The 22,665-nt window shown below is 50.9% G+C and overlaps 1 pseudogene; it reads right to left on the bottom strand.

The window, feature by feature from the left end:
* Positions 1-4,129: 4,129 nt before the first annotated feature.
* LOC149356455 (uncharacterized) lies at positions 4,130-4,803 on the bottom strand (annotated as a pseudogene).
* Positions 4,804-22,665: the final 17,862 nt, after the last annotated feature.

The raw sequence follows: 22,665 nt of genomic DNA on the forward strand, positions 1-22,665 counted from the left end.
GTGTGTATTTGGAATTCTGAACCTTCATTCTATAGAATACCTTGGTTCGTTTCATCGTCTGGGATGATTGAATAGCGAAAAAAACTAAATTTTGGTTTCCCAGCGCGCCTCCCCCTCAACTCACAGAAAACGTCATCTTAAGAAGCCACTCAGAGGCTTCTGTCGTCAACACAACATGGCGGCTTAGCGAGGCCTGTTGAGCCATAGTTGACCGAGGTTACAGCACGCATATTGACTCGAATGTGGCACCGTCGCCTGCTCAGAATGGAGTCTGCTAGCTGTCAAGCTGACACATATGCGAAAACTTGGCCTTCCACGCCGCACCAGACGCCGCTTGCGGACTGCCGCCTACTGCAAGCAGGGACACGGAGCGGCAAGCATCTATGCGCCGCTAGTCTCATGCCCGGCCCACATCCGGTGTAACACTTTGCCACCGTACACCAGCGCCTGCGCGCTGCTTGGCTGCTGAAGTTCGCACCAGAAAAGACAAAATAGCGATGTTATCAGAAAGACTGCCGGCTGTACTCGGGCGGCGACAAAGCATGCCTGCCCATGTAGCGCGCTTTCGGCAACGGCGCTGGACGCGGGCGCGCCGGGCGACGAACTGCACTGCTCTCTGGCTGCCCTGGTCGTCGCTAGGCCTGTTTCGCATCGAAGCCGTGGTGGACAGCGCTTCAGAAGTAGCCTGGGTTATATTAAATGCCTGCTTTTGGCATCGCTTCACTGTCAACAGCATCGTCTCACAACAAAAAATATGGTCATTTTTGCGGTGCGCTCGGTAGCGGAGCTAGAGGACGCCAGGAGCGCGCGCCGGACCGCAACGGCCAGGCAGCGGCAGCTGAGCGGCGGTTGTGGCAAGAAATTTGCTCGTATTACAGTTGCTATTTCTACCAGCAACTCGGCATTGTTCAAGGATCCTCAAAAATGATCTATTTTTCACACTTCGTGCTTTCACAGTTTATTATTTACGTGAAGAAAAATGTTTAGGTCATTTTTATGACGCCAGCGGACGGGGTCCAGGCTTGCTGGCCGGCCTGCAGGCTCGATGTATTTCACATTCGCACCAGAAAAGACAAAACAGCCATGCTATCAGAAAGGCTGCCTGTTATATTCGAGCAGTGGCAGCATGCCGAGCTTTCGGCAACGACGCCGCCTGCGGGCGCGCCGGGCGATGATCTGCGAGGCTCGCCGGCGGCCCTGGTCGTCGCTAAGCCTACCTGGTTTCGCATCGATACTATCGACGCCGCAGCTGAGGGAGCTTCGGAACTGGTCGGCGCTGTAAAAGGTACTACTCTCGTGACCCCTTTAACTGTGAGCCTGACCCATAATAAACTAAAGATATGCTCGATTTCCGCGACGCCTTCAACAGTGGAGCTTGCAAATGCCAGCTCTGCGAGCGGCGACCAGGCAGCAAATAAAGCGGTCATGGGATGAAATTTGCGTGTATCGCCGAATTAAATACTGCCAGCAACTCGGCATCAGCCAACGATCCTCAAAAGTGATTCATTTTTGGCATTCATCTATCGCAGGGCTTGTTATGAATGTGAACAAATAATACTAGCGTGTTTTTCTGCCGGCTTTATTAAATGCAGACTCAATATTGAGTCGAAATATTTCGGTATCAGCATGTCTAATGTTTATGGAAGCAGTAAAAATTAAAACCGGGCGGCTTAATTTCCTTTTCACAACCCCTTTAAGTTCGTCGCAGTGAACTGCGGCCCGTTGTCCGTGACGACCTCATCCGGAAGGTCATACGGCGCGAACACACAGCGCTCCTTTTCGATAGCCTTTTCTGCCGCTGTTTCGTTCACCTTGAACACTTCAACCAATTTGGAGTGTGCAACCACCAGCACAAAAAGCCATTGGTTGTCTGTGAATGCAAAATACAGGTAGATCCGTTACCATCTGCGGCTCGGCAATCCTAAAATTTGCAGTGGGTCCTTCGGCAAAGCGTTTTACGTCAAGAGACAGGTACTGCAACTTTCAACCACCAATTCAATATTTTGGGTTGACTGAGGCCACCAGACAACCGCGCGCGAGCATCTTCATATGCGTAACTGCGGGGTGACCTTCGTGGAAAAGCGCCAATACTTGTTTGCCCAAGCAGTGAGGAACAATCCTACGATTTCCCCAGGTAACGTACCACTGATACACGGACAGTTCGCGCCGATGCACAAAGTACGGGGACAATTCGCTACCGGATATATGCGTAGGCAAGCCACTGCTGTTGTACATTCTCTCATTCTTCTCAGTTCAGCGACAACTGAGAAGCAAAACGTAATCTGAAACATCTTTATAATTCGCGAACGGCAACCGCGAAAGCTCGTCAGCTTTTCCAACATCGCTGGTTTTACGACACACCCGTTAATAATCGTACGAAGCTAGCAGCAAAGCCCAGCGTTGAATGCGTGCCGCTCACATTACTGGAACGGGCTTTCCGTGAGCCAAAAGGCTAGGTAATGGCTAATGATCCGAATAAATGACGAAACTACGCCAAAACAGGTACTTATAAAATTTCTTCAGCCCAAAGACAACGGCGGAGATCCCCTTTGTCAATGTGAGCATAACGTTGCTCTGCTTTGCTCAATGCCCTAGACGCATACGCAGTTGGCTTGTCCTCTATACCAATCTTATAAAATAGAATGGCGCCAACGCCATACGTAGATGCGCCAGACACAAGCCCTACCTCTTTGGCTTGGTCGTATACATATGTCAAAACATTTTCTTCAGTCAGCCACTTTTTCCTTCGCTGAAACGTCTGCTCTGCCTCACGTGACCACTTAAAGCCTCATCCCTGCTTGCAACGTCGTACAATGGCCTTAGCCTTGCGGCCATGTTTTAAACAAACTTCCATAAAAGTTAGTTAACTCCGGCTAGCCTCGCAACTGTTCCTCCTCCTTTGGTGGCGGCGCCTTCGCTATACCTTCCATTTTTTCACCCGACGGAGGTATAACCTTTTCGCCAAGAACGTGCCCCAAGTACGAGACAGACGTTTCAACGAAGTTCCACTTTTCTTTCTTCAATCGTATGCCTCTATCTTGAAACCATCACAGCACACTCTTCATCGTTATGGAAACATTCGCCAGATGCGGCTCCTGCAATCAGCACGTCGTCCAGATAGCATGCTGTCGCGGTCAAGTCCTTTGAACACATCATCCATGACTGCCCGAAAGATCGAAGGCGCATTCGCAATGCCATAGGGTAAGCGTGTGCACAACAGCCCCAAGTGTGCGTTGACCACGACTAGCGACTGCGCCTGCGGATGCAATTCCAGCTCCTGATCTGTAGTAGACAGATTAAGCACAGCGTAATACTTGTACCCGGCCATTCTTACCAACACAGCCTCCATGACCGGAAGGGGGTAATGGCATGCGTACACTCTGACCTGGTTGTTCGGTTTTGGCACGACTACTACTTGGCGGCGTTCCCTCACTCTGGTGAACAGGTACTAACACATTCCTGTCGTCACGAGATTCTGCAGTTCCGAAGACACTGCTTCCCGAACCGCAAATGGCACCGATCGCGCTTTACATACGACGGGTGCACTGCCCTCTTCTGCACTAAATTAATGGCACTGTTCTTGATAAGACCAAGGGGAGGCCGAAAAATCTTTTCAAACAACGCAGCCACTTTGTTTCAGCGAACCCCACGCTCACTAGACCAGTCCAAATTGAGGGCCGCCAGCAAGCCACGTTCCATCAGCACAGTGTTGGTATTCCCGTTTGTCTTCACAATTACCGGAAGCTGCTTGTGCTGACCGTTGTGCCGAACAGAAACGATTAGCTTCTCCGTTATCGGCAACAGAGCACCTCCGTGAAATTTTAATTTTAGACCGCATGGCTCTTTGGGTAGACTGGGCCAATATTTCTTGCAGAGTGCCTGCGGTAGAATTAAGACAGACACCCTTATGTCAGTCTGCATGCGAACATCTTTCTGCTCTAACTTCAGACAAATTTCGTGAAGTCTGGTGCGCCTCTCACAGGAGTAGATATTGTGCAGCACAAGTTCACCCGCGTCACTGTCCTCAGCTATCGCGTTCAGGGTAATTCTGGCCGTGCCCGTTTTCGCCAAGTTCCCGACACCTTTACGCAAACGACAACGATAGTAGCGAAATTTGCAGGCAGACGCTTCATGCGCTCAGTGGCATAGGAAGCAGTCCAGTGATTTCGTGGTCCTTTGCCCCAGCAGGCACCGTAGCAGTTTCTTCCCTCCAGCGCGGTGGGCGTCTCCCGCTGTCTGGCTAGCGGTGGAGAACGCTGACGCTCCCTTGCCCCACGCTGGGCTGAAAATCCTGGATTTCTTTACAGGCCAAATCGATACTCCTTGAGACTTCGCAGGCAATTTTCGACGTTAACTTCCTTTTCTTCAGCAGCTCGGCTTGCGTTTCTCTTCACAGAGCCCTTTCACAAAACGATCGCGAAGAGCCTCCTCCAGAAGCGCCCCGCAGTCGCAGGATGCCGCCGACCGCTTCAGCTCCAACCCGAAAGCTGCAACTGTTTCGCCTTCCTGCTGGAGGCGACGGTTAAATTTGAACCGCTCCGCAATTACACAGGGTTTTGCTACGTATTGCTCTCGCAGGGTTTGCACCAGCTGTGCTTACGTCTTGTTTTCCGGCTTTTCTGGCTCCAGCAGAGCTTTTAGAGTTTTGTATGCTCTCTTTTCAATTACCGTAATGAATAATGACGCCTTCAGGTCGTCGCTCACCTTGGAGGCCTTCAGGAAATGTTCGAACCTCTCCGCGTAGGACGCGCCGTATTCGTTGCCTTCCTCGATGAACTGATCGAACCTTCTAATCGTCGCCATGCTGCCAGTCTCCTCGCAGCAGGCTCCGGGAGCGCTGATAGCGGTTGTTTGCAACCCGGCGGGATTTTTTCTCATTCTCGTCGCTATAGTCATGCCGTAGCCGCCCGCGACGAGGCAGTGCCAGAGTGACGACCAACGTAGACGGTCAATTTGCACGCCAGTGCGCAGCCACAAAAAGAACGCGGAGCGCCCGGCTGTCTTCTACAGCGATAAGCGCTGCGCTATCAATGTGACGTCGCGCACGCTTCACATGACACCACAGTTCCCTAAATTTCAACTAGAGTCCCCAGCCTCGCTGCAGGTAACTTCAAAACAATGACGGACCATAACTATGGCATTACAAACGGAGCACGAACTTTGTTCCTTTGGTGGCGTTATTTTTACAGTGGTAAGCACAAAATAAAGTCGGCGGCCACATCTGCTGCTGGAAAAGAGGCCATGAAACTTTTCCGGTAACGTTTCCGGAATTTAAGGGGTCAAAGCAGAAGAAAAAAAAATTGCTTTCTGGCTAAAAAATGCTGTCCGGCGATAATTTGGTTCGGAGTGTTCATTCGCCACACAACATTGCTGCTCTGCGGTGAAGCCACCCTACAAAGGCACCCGGCGTTAAGAACAGTTTAAAAAAAGTGCCTATGAAAGTTTAAAGCAAGTATCTTCCTGCCAGCTGTCACGTTACTGGGCTAAGGCGGACTTCTACACGCGCACAGTGCGCCCCAGAAGCGGCCGACGAACAATTCGGGTACTTCAAGGAAAACACCCCAGCGTAGATGCTGCGCATCCGCTTTTGTCCCGATCAGCGTAAGCTGCGGTGCAAAGCAAGCTCGCTGTCTTCTACTACGTTGCATGAGGACCGTGTCGACTAGCTTCTTTGGTGGCTTCATCGCTGTACAGCGGCGTCCTGTGGAAGAGGGGGACATCTGAGCGAAGAAAGAAAAGTGAAGGCAGCGAGCTGGCAGTATTTCGAGAGGTTCATAAACACGTGCATTTTCGTAACATGCCACAAGGATATGTCACAAAGCAATAGCGAGCTATCCTGTCGCCATTAACAGCCGCAGGCTTTGCAGACCTGGCGTGGCAAAGTCACTGGTCGGCGCCGATGCGATTTGCACTGCGTGAATCGTATTCTCGGTGCGCTGCATATACCGCCTGCAGGTTTGACCCGGCGACGACGAAACGACAGCACGAATATAAAAAGGGGCGTTGTATAGTACGTTCACGTTGCATCTCTTCTAAAGTCGGAATGAATTAACTACAACTGCCCTTCTGGCGCTTGTACAACGCCAAGCAAAAGTCAGCCAGAAATTGGACTTCTCGGTGTTCGATGCATGGCATTTAGCGGGGACGATCGAAAGCCACGGATCCCAACAGCGAAATGAGATAAATAGAGAATGTAAACTCAGATTGACTTCCTAAGCAATTCACCGGCGTCAAGTAGTGGTGCTCATAACCACGAGCCAATGGACGGTGTGGCAGTAGGTGCCAGATAAAAAAAAAATGCAGATTAAAAAAAAAAAACTGGCCACTCCAGGATGAACGCCGGTAACGAGAGAACGAGCTCCGAAAACACACAGGTTATAAAAGCCCTACATCATTCCCAGTTAAGTTTCCCCCTCGCCGCTTTTTTGTGGGGCATGCGCAGAAACACAGGAAGCGTTCCATAACGACGGTCTGGTGGCTTGTGGCCCCCGTGCAGTCCATTTTACGGCGACAGGGTACGCACGTGTGCTAGTGCGATCCCATCCGGGACTCGGACAGGGAAGAGACGCGAAGAGGGAAGACGATGTTGCCAGGGCGGTGGCGAGAAGGCGGGGAGGGGGCCTTAAGAGGAAAGAGAAACACACAGCGATGGGGAATGGAGAACGGTGCGCGCAGTGTGCTTCGCTGTTTTGGCCTCAGCGGTTTAGAAGAGGCCGGTCGCCGATGTGCTTGTCGGCTACAGTGAGGAGAGAGTAGGCGGCCGCAGTCGGCGTTCAGCAACCGCGCCGCCAAACGAGTGCTGCAGGAACAAGCCGCTCGCAGGCGCAAGCGGACTCGGCCAACACTGTGGAGGCAGATATTGGCAAAATGACGTCAGAAGCGAAGTGAACAAAGGAGAGCAGCAGCGGCCGAGGGGATGAGAGTGCGACGTGCAAACCGCACGGAGGCACTGCAAGCTGATAAGCAACATAAAAGCATTGGAGACAGTCATAACAAATAAGCAAATTCCGCACAGCTGGAGACAGAGTAAAATGAATTTGATTTACAAAAGGAAAGGAGATAAGATGAACATAAAATCCTTCCGTCCGATTACGATAACATCTGTTATGTACAGGCTGGCAATGCAGGCGGTGAAATTAAAAATGCAGTCATGGGTAGAAGGTAATCGGATACTCGGGGAACTTCAGAATGGGTTCAGAAGGGGCGGGCGCTTAGATGATAGCCTGTTTGTGCCTACCCAATGCATAGAAATAGCTAAGATGGAAAACATACCTCTATATTTAGCCTTTCTGGACATAAGCGGTGCATACGATAACGTGAACAGGGAACTCCTGTGGAGCATATTAAAAGATTTAGGTATCGTTCATGCGGTAATTGATTTTCTACAGGAAATCTACCGACATAATAAAGTTGAAATTACATGGGAAGGGAAAAAAAGTACCACAACTGTGGAGGTGCACACAGGATTAAGGCAAGGTTGTCCTCTATCACCGCTGCTGTTCACGCTTTATGTGAAAAATATGGAAAGATGGCTAGAAGAAAGTAATCTAGGTTATAATCTGTCGTACAGATTAGGCGGAAATCTAGTTGAGCAGTGACTCCCGGGTTTAATGTATGCGCACGATATTGTACTGTTAGCAGATAGCCAGGATGAATTACAAACCTTGGTTAATTGTTGTGGAGACGAAGGAGACGCTCTAGGATTCAGTTTTAGCGCAACTAAGTCAGGTGTGATGATTTTCAGCGATACGACTGATCAGGTGCTTACAATACAAGGCCACGAAATACCCAAAGTGGCGGAATAGAAATACCTCGGGATATGGCTAAACGAAGGGCAGATATACACGAAAAAGCATGAACAGGCTCTTAGGGCAAAAGGCCGAAGACATGCCGGGATAATGAAATATAGGCCATTATGGGGGTACAACAAATATGAAGTACTAAAAGGTATTTGGAAAGGAATAATGGTGCCGGTGCTTACTTTCGGCAATGCGGTTCTGTGCTTAAGGGCAGAAGTTCAGTCGAGATTAGACGTAAATCAGAGAGCTGCCGGAAGATTAGCACTAGCTGCTCACGGCAAAACCACAAACGAGGCAGTACAAGGAGATATGGGCTGGGCATCATTCGAAGCACGGGAAGCTGAGAGTAAAATACTATATGAAGAACGCCTGAGGAAATCAGACGATAACAGGTGGGCAGCTAAGGTATTTAAAAATTTATACAGGAATAGCGTTGACTCACAGTGGCGGAAGAGAACTAGAAAACTAAACAGTAAGTATGCGGGTCATGAGGACGGAGAAAGAAAGAGCATTAAACGACAGGTTAAAAACGCGGAAGTTAAAAATTGGATGAATTCAATGGAAAAGAAACATAGTGTAGAACTATATCGATACTGGAAAAGACAGGTCAGGAAAGAATTTTGCTATGATAACTCAAGAGGCAGTGCCGCACTTTTTGAAGCTAGGTCAGGGTGTCTTAGAACGTGCAGCTAGAAAAAGAAATTTAACGAAGATGACACATGTGCAGTGTGTGGTCGATCTGTGGAAACAATTGAACACCTCATAATCAAATGTGATGGTATCCATCCGTATGTCTATGCAGGCACAGTCACTCTTCCTGAGGCCCTAGGGTTTAAAGATAACAATGGTCATGTAAATAAATCTGCAGTGGAAGTAAGCAAAAAGCGATTGGAGGATTGATGGCTGAAAAGCAGAGATGTGGGAAAAGGTTAGAAGTGTAGGAAACCGTAGCTAAAGAAGATGGCGAATCTTAATGAGAATTGACAACACAGGTGAACAAAAATAAAGAAAGAAAAGCTGAGCATGGTGGCAACTGCCACCACCCCGTTTCAAAGGGGGCGCTCCCATCCATCCATCCATCCGTTTGGAAATTTATGTCGCGTTCTGCCCTACTCTCCCATAACTTTGACACAAAACCAACCTCGAACAATCACGCAGCATTGAATTTGGTGTCTTGGTAGGACCTTCGTTGCGTCCAGTGTCTAAATTTAGTGGCATACTTCGGCTATCATGACCCCATTATGCACGGTGTGCGGTAATAAATTTCTAGCAATGGTGGAGGATGCGTTCTTATATTACTCGCATTAATATTGTCACAGAAGCAGGTAGGCAGGTTTGTATTTGCCACAACGTCCAAGCGCCAGCGGAAACGGCCCGGCCGGCTAACCGACTAGCGAGCGAGCTCACGGGCGAAGAAGAGCGCGCGCCAGCCTCCTGAGCGCGACTACTAGGCGGCGCCAGTAATGCGTTGCGGCATTGCCCCTCCCGGTGGAAAAAGCATCGTCCCGATGCTGCGTGGCGAGGTCAAGCAGACCCGTAGGCTTGACCTAACGGGCGTGGAAGGGCTTCATCCTGGCAACGTGTACGACTTCCGATTGCTTTTGTCGTCGGGACGTACGAACAGTTCCTTGCGGAATCATTTTGTAGGTGACGTCGCTGAGTTTGCGCAGCACTTCGTACGGGCCGAAGTAGCGGCGCAGAAGCTTCTCGGAGCGACCCCGCTGGCGAACAGGAACCCACACCCAGACTTTATCGCCAGGGTTGTAAATTACCTCCCTGTGACGAAGGTTATAGCGTTGAGCGTCTTTAACCTGCTGCGTCCGGAGTCTCGTTCGAGCAAGCTGACGGGCGGCCGCAGCGTGCTGGACGAATTGGTCAGCGCCGGCAACTGTTGGAAGGGCGACAGCGGGCAGTAACATTGCATCCAGCATGGTAACGGCTTCGCGACCGTACACCAAACGAAACGGGGTGAAGCGGGTCGTTTCCTAGACTGCGGTATTATACGCAAATGTTGCATACGGTAGTACCTGGTCCCAGTTCTTATGGCCTTCGTCGACGTACATTGAAAGCATATCGGCGATGGTCTTATTCAGTCGCTCAGTAAGGCCATTCGTCTGAGGAGACGAGAGCAGAGCAGAGAGGAGAAGAGAGAGTGGTGATCACTGACCACTCTAAACGGCCGACCATACAAAGGCCGAAATTTTGTCACCGCCCAGACAATTGCAAGGCACTCCTTTTCGGTAGTAGAATAATTCGCTTCGGCACGAGAGAGGGTGCGACTGGCGTAAGCAATGACCCGCTCAGCGCCATCTTGCCACTGAACGAGAACTGCTCCGAGGCCAACGTTACTGGCGTCGGTATGCAATGCTGTATCCGCCTCCTCGTCGAAGTGGCCAAGTATGGGCGTTGTTTGGAGGCGTGTACGAAGCTCCTCGAAAGCCCTTTGCTGCTCGTCGGCCCAGATGAAAGGTTGGTCGTCCTTTGTTAGACGAGTCAATGGTTCGGCTATCCGGGAGAAGTCATGGACAAAGCGTCTGTAATAGGCACAGAGGCCCAAAAACCGTCGAACAGAACTTTTATCAGTAGGAGTCGGGAAAGCAGCTACGGCAGCCGTCTTCTCTGGATCAGGGCTAATACCCTCAGTGCTGACGACATGGCCCAGAAACTTCAGCTTTTGGAATGCAAAGTGGCATTTTTCCGGTTTTAGTGAGAGGCCAGCCGCGCGGATGGCATTTAGGACGGCCGTCAAGCGCTTGAGATGCTCGTCGTAAGTCGCAGAGAAAATGACGACGTCGTCAAGGTAGACGAGGCACGTCTGCCATTTGAGGCCGGCTAGGACAGTGTCCATCATTCTTTGGAAGGTCGCGGGGGCGGAGCACAAACCAAAGGGAAGCACCTTAAATTCGTAGAGGCCGTCAGGAGTAATGAACGCCGTCTTTTCACGATCACGTTCATCGACGTCGATCTGCCAATAGCCACTGCGTAGGTCGAGCGATGAAAAGTATCGGGCATGGCGGAGTCGGTCGAACGAGTCGTCGATTCGAGGCAGTGGGTAGACGTCTTTTTTTGTAATTTTGTTGAGCCTCCTGTAGTCGACGCAGAATCTGAGTGTTCCATCCTTTTTAGCGACCAGCACAACAGGTGAGGCCCATGGGCTTGTGGACGGTTGGATCACATAATCGCGAAGCATTTCATAAAATTGCGCCCGAATAGCCTCGCGTTCCTTAGTCGACACTCGGTAGGGGTGTTGGCGAATAGGGCGTTCGGTGGAGTCAACTATAATGCGATGCTTTGCTACTGACGTCTGTCCCACCTTGGACGTGACAGCAAAGCAGTCATGGTAAGAGTCAAGAATTGCTTGAAGGCGGCGTTTCCGGTCAAAAGGCAAAGCAGGATTCACGTCAGTTCGAACTGTATGGGCAGTGCTCTCGGGAGGGTTCTTGTTGAGCAACGATAGGGCGCAGTGGGCTGATGGCTCGCCGACTTCATCAAAGTAGGCGATGGCTGCCCCTTGCGGTAAATGGCGGTATTCGGCGCTAAAGTTCGTTAAAAGCAGTTCAGTTCGGTTATTACTCAAGGAAAAGACCCCACGAGCGACGCAGACTTGTAGGCTCAACAATAAATTCACATTAATTTCCGCGAGGCCTTGAAGGGCGGGAGGGTTGTCGCAGTGCACTGTAACAAACATGCTGGTGCGTGGAGGTAGTGTGACATGGTCATCGCATACCCGGAAAACTGGTCTGTCTGCTGTGTAGTCGTCGGAAACTGCGCGCTGGGTCGAAAAAGCCACCATGAGGTCACGGAGGTCGATGATTGCGCCGTTTTCTCGAAGAAAGTCAAGACCGAGGATCAGGTCCTTGGAGCACTCCGCCAGCACAGCAAAGCAACAAGAGAAAGTTACGTGGCGAATCTCGACTCGGGCAGAGCACACTCCTAGCGGCGTCAGCACATGCCCTCCGGCTGTCCTTATCGGCGCGCCGTGCCAAGGAGTCAGGACTTTGCGTAGGATTGTAGCAAGGCCACGACTCATAACGCAAAAATCAGCGCCCGTATCTACAAGGGCAGTCGTATGGTGGTTGTCAACGGCGATCGGTATCTCAGCGGAAAGAAGCTCACCGTCGACGAAGTGCGCCGTATCACGGATCGTCGGACTGACGGGTCGTTCAGTGCGTCGAAGTGCGGCGTTGAAGGTAAGCTTCTGTGATCGTCGGGAGGTCGTCGGACTCGTTGGTCGTTCGGTGCGTCGATTAGGGGCGTCGGAGGAAAACTGCGGCGATCGTCGGAAAGTGGTCGGACTGCTGGTCGGTGTGGGGGGTCGGAGGTCGGAATGTTTGATCGAATCGGCGAATGGAGGATCTTGGTCGTAGTGCTGGTCGACGGCGGCTCTACCTCCGAGAGTCGCCGTCCTCAGTTTTCCCGGCGCGGACTTGGGGACTGCCTGAAGGAAGTACGCCGGTTGGGGGAAAACTGTCGCGGCGATGGCGACCTGGACTGGCGTCGCGGTGGGGACGCAGGTGGGACGTTGGCGCTGAGGTACTGGTCGATGTCCCGAGGTCGTTCACCATAGCGCGGCCGAGGGGCATCCGGTGAGAATCCGCGCAAGCCCATCTGACGGTATGGACAGTGGCGCAGTACGTGTCCGGCTTCGCCGCAGTGGAAGCACAGCGGTAGATTGTTCGGCGTACGCCACACGCGTGCTTTGCGAACGGGCGGTCGAGTGTCGGGCGCATCAGCCGGAGCTGGATGTCGGGGTGCAGGACGGACGAGAGGAGCGGGCCTGTAGGGTGCCGGCGGTGCTGGCGCAGGGGTACGCAACGCGTCGCTGTAGGACATGACGTGCGGCGCAGGCGGCTGGGGGGATGGCATTGATGGCACTGCTTGCCGGAGCTCTTCACGTATAACATCCGAGATGCCGCCAACACGCGGGTGTTGCTCGAGAAAGGGCATCTTTTGCAGTTCTTCACGTACGATGCTTCGGACAAGCTCGCGAAGGGCGCCACTCTCGTTGCCGTTCATCGGCAAGCGGAAGTCCACAGCAGTGATGTTCGCAGAACGATCAAATTGCACAAATCGCTGTTGTAGGGCACGCTCCATACTTGTCGCCTCCTTCTTAAAATCAGCCACAGTACATGGAGGGTCACGTACAAGGCCGACAAAGATCTGTTCTTTAACGCCACGCATAAGATGGCGCACCTTCTTTGCCTCCGACATGGACGGATCCGCGCGGTTGAAAAGCCGAGTCATTTCTTCTACAAACATGGCGACGCTCTCATTGGGCCGCTGCGCTCGGGACTGTAGAGCCAGTTCAGCCATCTCTTTTCTTGCGTCGTTGCCGAATGTGCTGAGCAGCTTTTGCCGGCAATCTTGCCAGGTGGTGATGGTAGCCTCGTGGTTTTCGAACCACATCTTGGCGGCGTCTTCAAGTGAAAAATAAATGTTCCGCAACTTTCGCTCCTCGTCCCACGCATTAAACGCAGCGACCCGGTCGTAGGTGGTCAACCAGTCCTCAACATCCTCATATTTGTCGCTATGGAACGGCGTGGGCATACGCGGAGCATGGAAGAACAGCGGCTGGGCACTTACTGGAAGGTGAAGGGGCTGTCTTGCCTCTGTAGTCGTCATGGTTCGCGGTAAGGAAAGAAGGGGACCACACTCGGGAGCTAAGCCTCTCAAGCGGCGGCTGGCCTTGTGCACAGGTGTGTCCACGGTGTGTAGCTGGGCTTCGGAGGCACCCAAAAGCTCTTCGGACATGGGATGTATCCAGCACCTCCACCAAAATGTCACAGAAGCAGGTAGGCAGGTTTGTATTTGCCACAACGTCCAAGCGCCAGCGGAAACGGCCCGGCCGGCTAACCGACTAGCGAGCGAGCTCACGGGCGAAGAAGAGCGCGCGCCAGCCTCCTGAGCGCGACTACTAGGCGGCGCCAGTAATGCGTTGCGGCAATATGTCCGTGTAAAATCTACGCGCAGCAGAGCCTGCAGCCCATCGGCTGTAGCCACTGCTCGTTTGCAGGATCGGGGCCGGCTTCGACGAGCGACGGCGAGCTCTTTCGTACGGCTTCCGCTCTGATCGCGCGGGCTCGTAGGGGCAAGCCGCGCTCTCGCTCGCATCTCTGGCGGCTGATGGTGCGCGCCCGGTTTCGCACTTTCGGGCGCTGATTAACAACGGCCGGCGCCTCGAGGGGAAAAAATGGCTGAGGCTTAGCTAAGGTTAAGCCTAGTCAGATGCGAAGCATATTGATGGCTAGGCTTGGTAGTACATGGCTTTCCTTGGTTGACGTTCATCCCGCTCTTCATCGGTCTCTGTGGCACGCTGAAGCTTTCGCTTCTCGTTCAAATCAGCCCTGCTTCTAGGCGGCATCCCAACACCTGGCCGCCTCGTAAGTGCCCGGAGAGCGAGGCAAGTTCAGCTTTATACCGCTGCTGTAGCGTCACGTGGTCAGCTGCAGCGCCTCTGATGTGGAGCCTCCACCGCCGCGGCCGACCGCGCGAGCCGGCAGCCCATCTCTCCTCTGCTGTGACGTCATGTTGTCACGTGGTCAGCCGCCGCGCCTCTGATGTGGAGCCTCCACAGCCGCGGCCGACCGCGCGAGCCGGCAGCCCATCTCTCCTCTGCTGTGACGTCATGTTGTCACGTGGTCACGCTAAAGGTCAATGGTAGCTCCACCGCCGCGCTCGACGGGCTGTAGTGTAGCTCTAGTAATATTGTCACGTTGTAGTGACGGCAGGCCAGCGGTGAGGAATACAACAACAAGGCTTGCAAACGAAGCTCTTTATTTGGGCTGACTTGCACCCGCAAAAGAACTGAATCACTCGGCGGCGGTGTAAGCAACAAGCGTGCTCGTCGGTCGTCGTACTACGAATACCGGCTGCTCGCGGCATCGTTCAATTTAAAGCCGGCAAGGAAACTTCGAGATAACAGGTCGAGATCATCTAGAGTAATCTAGAAACACGTAGATGATGCTGTTCATGGCTGTGAACAATCGAGATAAGTCCGGTCGCTTCTCGCGTCACGAACAAAAAAGATACCACCCCTTTTCTGCGGCCTTGCGCGAACGTAGAGACGCTACAATGATACGTGGCAATATGCTTCGCATAAAAAAGAACACTAGCAGAGGTTCATACACGTTATGCAGATAAAACTGTAGTGGATATTCGTTCAAATATCGTAGGCTGTTAAAAAAATACACAGAACACAATCTCGCATTTCAGGAATCAAAACGAGTATAGATATATCGGGGATCAATGCACGATTTGTACAGCTGCAACGGAAAAAGATTAGCACAAGTTACTCATGACCGGAGCGGAAAAATTGCGAGACGCGGCGCTATTGTAGCCGTATGCGCAGATAGCGAGAGTGCCTGGCACATTCCACTTTCCAAAGTGGGGGTGGCCGACAGAAAGCAGCCCATCCGAAAGCAAACACTGCCACACGTTACTTTTGACAGTGCATCCGCAGCACATTTTTAAAGGAAAACGGGTGATAAAGATAACGTTGCTCTCTACGCTAGCGCAAAAAAAAAAAAAACTAGATTATGTGCTTCGCCGCCTTAGCACACGGTTTGGCTGATAAGACGTCTACAGGCGTTCGTTTAAGAAGTTGCATTTCTTATGGGCGAATGTCTAGGCGGGCTGCTTTCTTGCCGGCCACCCCCGCTTTAGGAAATGGAATGTTCCTGGCACTCTCGCTATCGGCGCACTCGGCAGCAAAAGCGCCGCGTGTCGCGATTTTTTCGCTCCGGTCATGATTCACTTGTGCCATTCTTTTTCCGTTGCAGCTGTACTCTGATCAATTTCCTTCGCGCAGTAATCACTGTTCGCGCATACTCAGTAGTGGCGGGCCACAGGCGATGGTTCATGCCAAAGTAAACAATCTGGAAGTGCGCACACAAGAATATAGATGGGTGTTGGTCGACTAAAATCAGTAGAAGTCTTTGACTCTTAGTGAACCGCATGTATATCATCATCGTCATCATCAGCCTGACTACGCCCACTGCAGGGCAAAAACCTCTCCCATGAATCCCCATTCACCCTGTCCTTTGGCAGTTGCAGCCACCGTATCCCCACAAACGTTTTAATCTCATCCGCGCACCTAACTTTCTGCCGCCCCCTGCTACGCTTCCCTTCTCTTCGAATCCAGTTCGTTACTTATTTAGAATTTTATGTGTGCACGCGTTTGTAAATGTTTTTTTTTGTTGTTTTGAGCCTGTAGGTAACCTAGCATTTTGTAGTAGCAATAATCGACTGCTGCTACGATGGTCAAGACTCTGCAGGTTAAATGCAAGGAGTGTGAGGCGTCGGTGAATTTGAAAGAAACGAGCTTCGAAACGGTGGAGGAGGCCGAAGGCGCAGATTTATGTTCAAATGTTGCGTATTAGGTGCAAGCCTAGACAGGGCTGACCAAGCGAACACCAAACTGGTGTTACGTATGGATGCCCTAGAAAGAGAGCTACAGGTACAGAGGGCAGAGAAGCGCAAACTTCAAGAACAGCTCGGTTAGTTGGAAGCAAAAATGGCTGACACCGCCATCGCAAGCCACAATGGCGGGCATTCCAGCGCCAGCCACGTGGATGGGGCTTGCACAGCGATAAAATCGTCCAGGTTTAACTAGAGCTAAACCACTGCCAATTTTTTTGCAGGAACTGCGCAGTGACATCAGTCCGCCCTCGTTTTTAAGGGCGATCATTTGTTTGAGAAAAGGAATCTATAAAAAAATTATGCGGCTGCAGTGGCAGCCGCCCACAATGGAGCCCAACAAGGGGAAGTGACAGGTACCTGAAAGCAAACCCTGTCCACGCCAGCTGTACACCGCAACTATAACCAAATATGGAGTAACACAGGTTGGTTAGCCACACAAGGTGAACCCTCGCCGCCTATGAAAAGCGAAAAAACTGAGAAGAGAGGAGTGGACAGGAGAGTAGTAAGAAAGAGATAGGAAAGTTGAAGTTAGAGGGGAGGATAGGAAGAGTCGACTGCCGATTTCCCCCGGTCGGATCTGGCCGGAGGTGCCGTCTCGGGTCCGTGGTGACGCACTGCTCATCTTCATCCCGTGCGGGGATGTCCCTGCGGATGCTCCGGAACCCGTGGTGTCGCAACTCACTAATGTCTGCATGAAGCAGATGCCCCTGCGGGGGCATGCAGATGTGAGAAGAGTGCGAGGAACCTTGGTTGCGCTGAAGACAGACTTCTGCTGGACCCTGCAGGGACCGACAGTGCGGTCTGCTTTAGGTGCGTCATGTTCTACTAAGGCTGTTCTGTGCACCAACGTCTGCGATAAATAAGCCAGCCTATCGAACGAACTTCAAGCTTCCTGGGAGGTGGAAAGCCTCTGCATCACCGCAAGCAGCAGCCCTCAAGAAAATAAGAGCACGTGAGAGATTTCATTCGTTCTCTAACTGACTGATGGGCACTACGAGGCAAGCCTCCCATGGAAGCCACTAGAACAAGGGCTAGCAAGAAGCAAAAGAACGCCTGTGCAGGCTGTTACGGCGTGTGAGACCCAACAGACACAGGCTAACGGTCTGTGATGGAGCTATCTGCAAATGCTTGAAGGCTTTGCTCAAAACGTTCCAGGAGATGAAACCGGCAGCTCTTCTGCTAGAGTGTAGTACACGCGTCATGGTTGGAAGTACCGACAGTGCCTGACCAAAAACGTGGAGAACCGGTGGCAAACCGAATAGTTGTGTTAACTAACGTCACGCCGCAATTCCACTCCGACAGCATCAAGCGACCTTCAAGTGAACGATCTGGTGCCGCTTCATGCCGATTTCCACCCTCAACAGACCTGCAAAATTGGTAGCATCACGGAGGTGTTTCCTGGACAAGACGGAAGAACGTGCTCCTGTGTGATACGCTTCTCAGGCCGCACGACAGTAAGATGACCGATCCAACTCCTGCGCCAATTAGAGGCACAGAATGAATGAGTTATAGGGGCCCCGAAACACAATCTCAGTTGATTGTTTTGCCTGTTTGTCGCATACAGTGAGTTAAAACGGTGCTATAAGCATCGGTCGCACCACGTATATGCCTATTTTTAATATTTTAATTTCCTCGCAAAAACAAATTCAAGGCTCTGATGGTGTCACCACACATTGGCGGTTTTTCGCAGCGGATATGACATTATTGGGTGAGAGCTAGGTGATTGGACAAACAGTAAATATACTGCAAATTGCGTGAATAAATGGAGATGCGTTTTGTCACCTTTCTGCGTTTTATATTAGTTCAACAAAACCAACTCCTTTACCTGAAACAAAAGCGCTGAAAAGCAAGTAAAACAAGAATACACCACCAGAGGCTCTAGCTTTTGTTTTCCATCGAATGACTTGGTGTCTCACTGTACACATCCTACAACCTAGCACACATCACTTAAGGCTACCCTCTATACATCTCTATAGCCTGCTCTGGGCTGCTGTAGCACCTGTCTGTTCTTCGTGGTTCTTCGTAGCCTTGTGCTACTTGTGCTTTTTTGGCAAGACCGCTTCTCTTCAGCTGGTGAAACCGCTTTCTGTTTTGCGCTGCTGTGAGCAAGAAAAGCTGCGCAGTCCCAGGCTGTTCGAGCAGCGAAGGCGCTCCTGAAGTGTCCTACCACAGATTTCCTGCTCAGAATGAGCGGAAAAGAATGCGGATGCAAGCTCTCGGGCAGCGCTGGATTAAGGGGGGGTTTAAGGGGGCTGCAGCCCAGGGCCTCACCTGCGACAGCAGGAGAAGGGGGCCTATTTATTATAACCTGCTTAGTATATAAAACCACGGTTAATGTAACTTCAAGCGACAGGTATGAAGCGAGAAAACGAGAACGAGGGGGCGGGCCCCCACACAATGTAACTTCGTTTAGTCGAATCAGTTGGCGAGAGCTTGTCGAGCTGCAAAAAAAGGAATCCCTCGCCACCCCGGCTGGGCCCCCTTCCTTACGAAGCGATGATGTGCGTTTGCTTACGAATTGCGGAAGGGTTTTCGTGGTTTCCTGTAAATACCCCGTCCAATGGCGTCTGAAGGTGTAGTGTGTTTGAGAACCCTGGAGTCGGCATAACAGCCGCTTTTACAGAGCGGCGAGGCCGGACTCGGCGGAGCCAAGCACTCCGCTGTTTTCATAATCCGCTAAAAATTCAGCAATTTTTAAAACCACAAATATATCCGCTAATATGCGATGCTGTGCTCGATGTGAAAAATACTTGCATTGCGCCCTTTGCGTGGCTTACAAATGTAAGGAAATGGAACGCTTTAGTGTCAGTGCAGGGTAGGCAAAACGAAACCAGAGTGCGCAGCGGCGTTTGAAGCGGCGTCTACTTACGCAAGTATCATATAAAGGCACTTGAGGAAATTAACGCGTGCAGTAGAATACTTCTCTCAGTTTCACCGGTGGTCTGTTCGAGTTCAAGTTTCGCACAGCTATTATTCCATTTGGTTGTCAGAATTGTTTTATAAAACACCGGTTTTTTTCCCCTCTTTAGCTTTACCCAATTCAAAAACAAGTTAGGCTGTGCTAGCTTCTTGGAAGATCCACAGTTTCACTTCGTGCTCCGGCGGCCACTATAGCGCCTAGGGCTTCAGCGGCGCGTTTCTGGCGCAGCGTTGTCAATGCCAACGCATGCAGCGCACATCTGCCACTGCCGCCACCCGCCGCGGTGGCTCAGTGGTTAAGGCGCTCGTCTACCGAGCTGGAGTACCCCCCGACCGCGGCGGCCGCGTTCCGATGGAGGCGGAACGAGAACGGCACCCGTGTGCTGCGCGATGTCAGCGCGCGTTAAAGATCCCCGGTGGTCGAAATTATTAAGGCGAAAGCATTTAATGCCTCATACTGTCGTTAGCAGACGCGTCGGCACCCGTGCCGCGCCCATTGAGCATGCCAGGTGGCTGCTCGCAGCCCTTCAATGGAATAGTGGCATCCGGTGCGCAGGGGCTTCTGTGCTATTCGAAACTTTTCGCAACTCGACTGTCTACGGTAGGCATTAAGCCTGGTTCACATGCAAGCGAATGAGTGATTGAGCGGCGCGTCGCAGCGAAAATTTCGAATTTGTTGGAACCTGGCGCGGTGGGAGGCAGCTCTGACCAGCTCGGACGAAAAGAGTCAAAAGAAACTCATCGAAAGAGCCCGGACAGCAGCCTACGAAAGTGGGGTTCCGGACTGAGAGCTCCAACGGTCGCTACAACCTCCTAAATTATTTCATTAAAATATTTTCACTATCACCACCACCACCACCACCAGCACCCGTGTCGACAGACGCGTCGACAGCCGTGTCGGCAGATTTGTCCGCCTTCCGGCGGCACTGCTGCGCCGACGGTGGGAATCGAACCAGGGCCTTTGGCATTTGAAGCGGAGACGCTACAACTCCGCCACGAAGGCTCACGGTTCGAGCATGAATAAAGGCGCATCTAGTGAATCCATGGGTTTCATAAATAAAATAAAAGGAATAAAGTCGAGAAAAGGAAAAAAAAAATAAAAATAACAAAATAAACAAAAATTCAAAGGAAATAAAAATAAGATATGAAAATAAAAAACAATCACAAATAAAAAGGACCCAAAATAGAACATAAACACAAAATATGAAAAATAAAAAAGAAAATAAAAACAAGCAGTGCACCAGGAAATGCTTTCGCCTTGCAGCACTTTAGAGAGCCAAAGTGCCCCCGGAATTTTTCTGGAGACCTCCGCTGAGGCAACTCTTTCTCTCTTCTTTCACTCCCACCTTCCTCCCTACCCTTGCGGCACGGTTCAGGTGTCCACCGAGATATGTGAGACAGGTACTGCGCCATTTCCTTTCCTCAAAAACCAATTTTACGAAAGCATTGACGCCTTCTCGGCAATCGTCACCCCTCTTTGATTCTCTTTGCCTCTCGCGTCACGGTGGCCACATTCTTTGAAAGCGAAATAAACTGCAACAAGTTAACCATGTGAGCTAGTTTCTGTATTTCAGACATAACTTCACCAGCGAAAGTACGAGACACCAGGAGAAGAAGACTATTTGTCTTCATGGTAACTAACTACCTTGGCGCGGCGGGTCCTCTGGCGTCACAGTGACGTCACGTTAACCGCGTTAATTACCAAGGTTTTACCATTATCGGACGATGATTGATTACCCATTTCGTTGTTCAAATATGGCGCCTAAATTGCCTTCCCGTTCACTTACTACATACCCCTCCAAACCATTCAACCCTCCATTGATTTTGCATGTAATTAATTAATTTCTCCAAATAAATGAAGTGCTTTTAACCGATTGCTTTGGATTTCGTTCACCAAGCATGTTTCAATCCATTCCGAAATTTCATTTTTTCACTCATTTTGTACAATTCCTTTCTATTGCTTGCCGTCCGCGGTATTTTGACATCTTGACTAATTATTAACTATAATTAGACACCTTATATTTCATTGGCAATTTTATTTTGCGCTTCCGCACACCGTCCCCTATCACCACTACCCTTTGTTTGATACTATATGGAGAACGTCACACCACCAGCGCCTCAGCTCGTTACCCGCATTCCTCCGTAATCTTGAAAATTTTACCCTCCCAGCGGCTTTAATTTGCTTCTGAAGCAGCGTAACCGCACAATCACCTGACATCGGATAAATTCCCCGCCGTTACCCAATTACATCTAAAAAATTAGAAAAGATGACTGCGGCTTTCCGCATCGGAGGGATGCGAAAGTCCTCCCCGGCGCTCGTCGCCCATCTCTGCCTCTCACGTCACGGTGATCACATTCCACGAAGGCGTGCATGACATCATTCGTCCGCATGGCAACTGCATTGGCGCGGCGGGTCCTCTGGCGTCACAGTGACGTCATGATAACCGCGTTGATTAATTGTCTATTTTATTTTAACCTAATCGCACGATGACTGGTTACCCATTTCGTTGTTCAAATTCGAAGCCTTAATTGCTTTTCCGTCCACTTACTATACAGGGTGTCCCACGCAACTTGGACCAAGATTTAAAAAAAAAACCAAGCGTTCGTCAGGACTGAAATCGCATGGTTGTTGTTAGGGTTCATCTAAAGTTACAGTACCATTTTTTCGCTCCTCCTATTTGAATAATTAGTCGAGATAAATAAATTAACTTTTCAATATAGCTTGAAACGTTCTGGCGTCGATAGGAAAGTTATGGAGCTCCACAAATATTGTAGAACCAAGGCACTTCCAACGAGACAGACTTAGCGTGGCCGTTTTTATTCGGGAAAAGCGAAAGCCCGCGGAGTTAAAAAAAATACCACGTGACAGCGCGCTCCGTGCGCCCGGATGCGCGGTGATTACAGCGTTCTCATCCGTGCTTTGTAAAAAACGTCACTCGCTTCACGCCTTTCTAGCTGCCCAAGACAGGGCTTCGCGTTGCGTTTGGTTCCAAGATAACCGCCAGTGGGTTCGGGCGGCAATTGAAAGAAAGAGCTGCTCCCGTTTTTGCGGTGATAATTGCGCTCTCACGTTAGCAGAATGCATGCGGAAGAACGATGACAATCTCATGAGTTTGAATTTGGGAGCAAGATCCCAGCAAGCATATACGCATGTAACAAGCCTGATAACGTTGCAACCACTGCAAAGACTGCACCCCTCTGTTCCAAAATATCAGAATCATCGGCCGCGGCAAAACGCAGACAGAACGAGAAATCTTAGAATCCGTCAAAATGAAGCAGTTAGGAACTGAATGCGTCAGCGACAGCTCTGTCAGGTTCACGGCACAAGAGTACAGTTTCATGAATGGGACATAGGTTGCCACATGCTATCTTCCAACGCTTGATCAATTTTGTTCTTGTTGTTTTGATAGCGGTTGTGATTGCTCTCGCGCATGTGCACCCTGTTCTGTTGTTGGCGATAAATGAATATTTCAGTTGTGTTTCCAGCGTTGCCCTGTGTACTCCTCCTGCTTGTGAACGCGTCCTTTCC

This window comes from Amblyomma mixtum, chromosome 3 (genome assembly GCF_055824585.1).
Source record: "Amblyomma mixtum isolate Tamu chromosome 3, ASM5582458v1, whole genome shotgun sequence".
In the NCBI taxonomy this organism is placed as follows: domain Eukaryota; kingdom Metazoa; phylum Arthropoda; class Arachnida; order Ixodida; family Ixodidae; genus Amblyomma; species Amblyomma mixtum.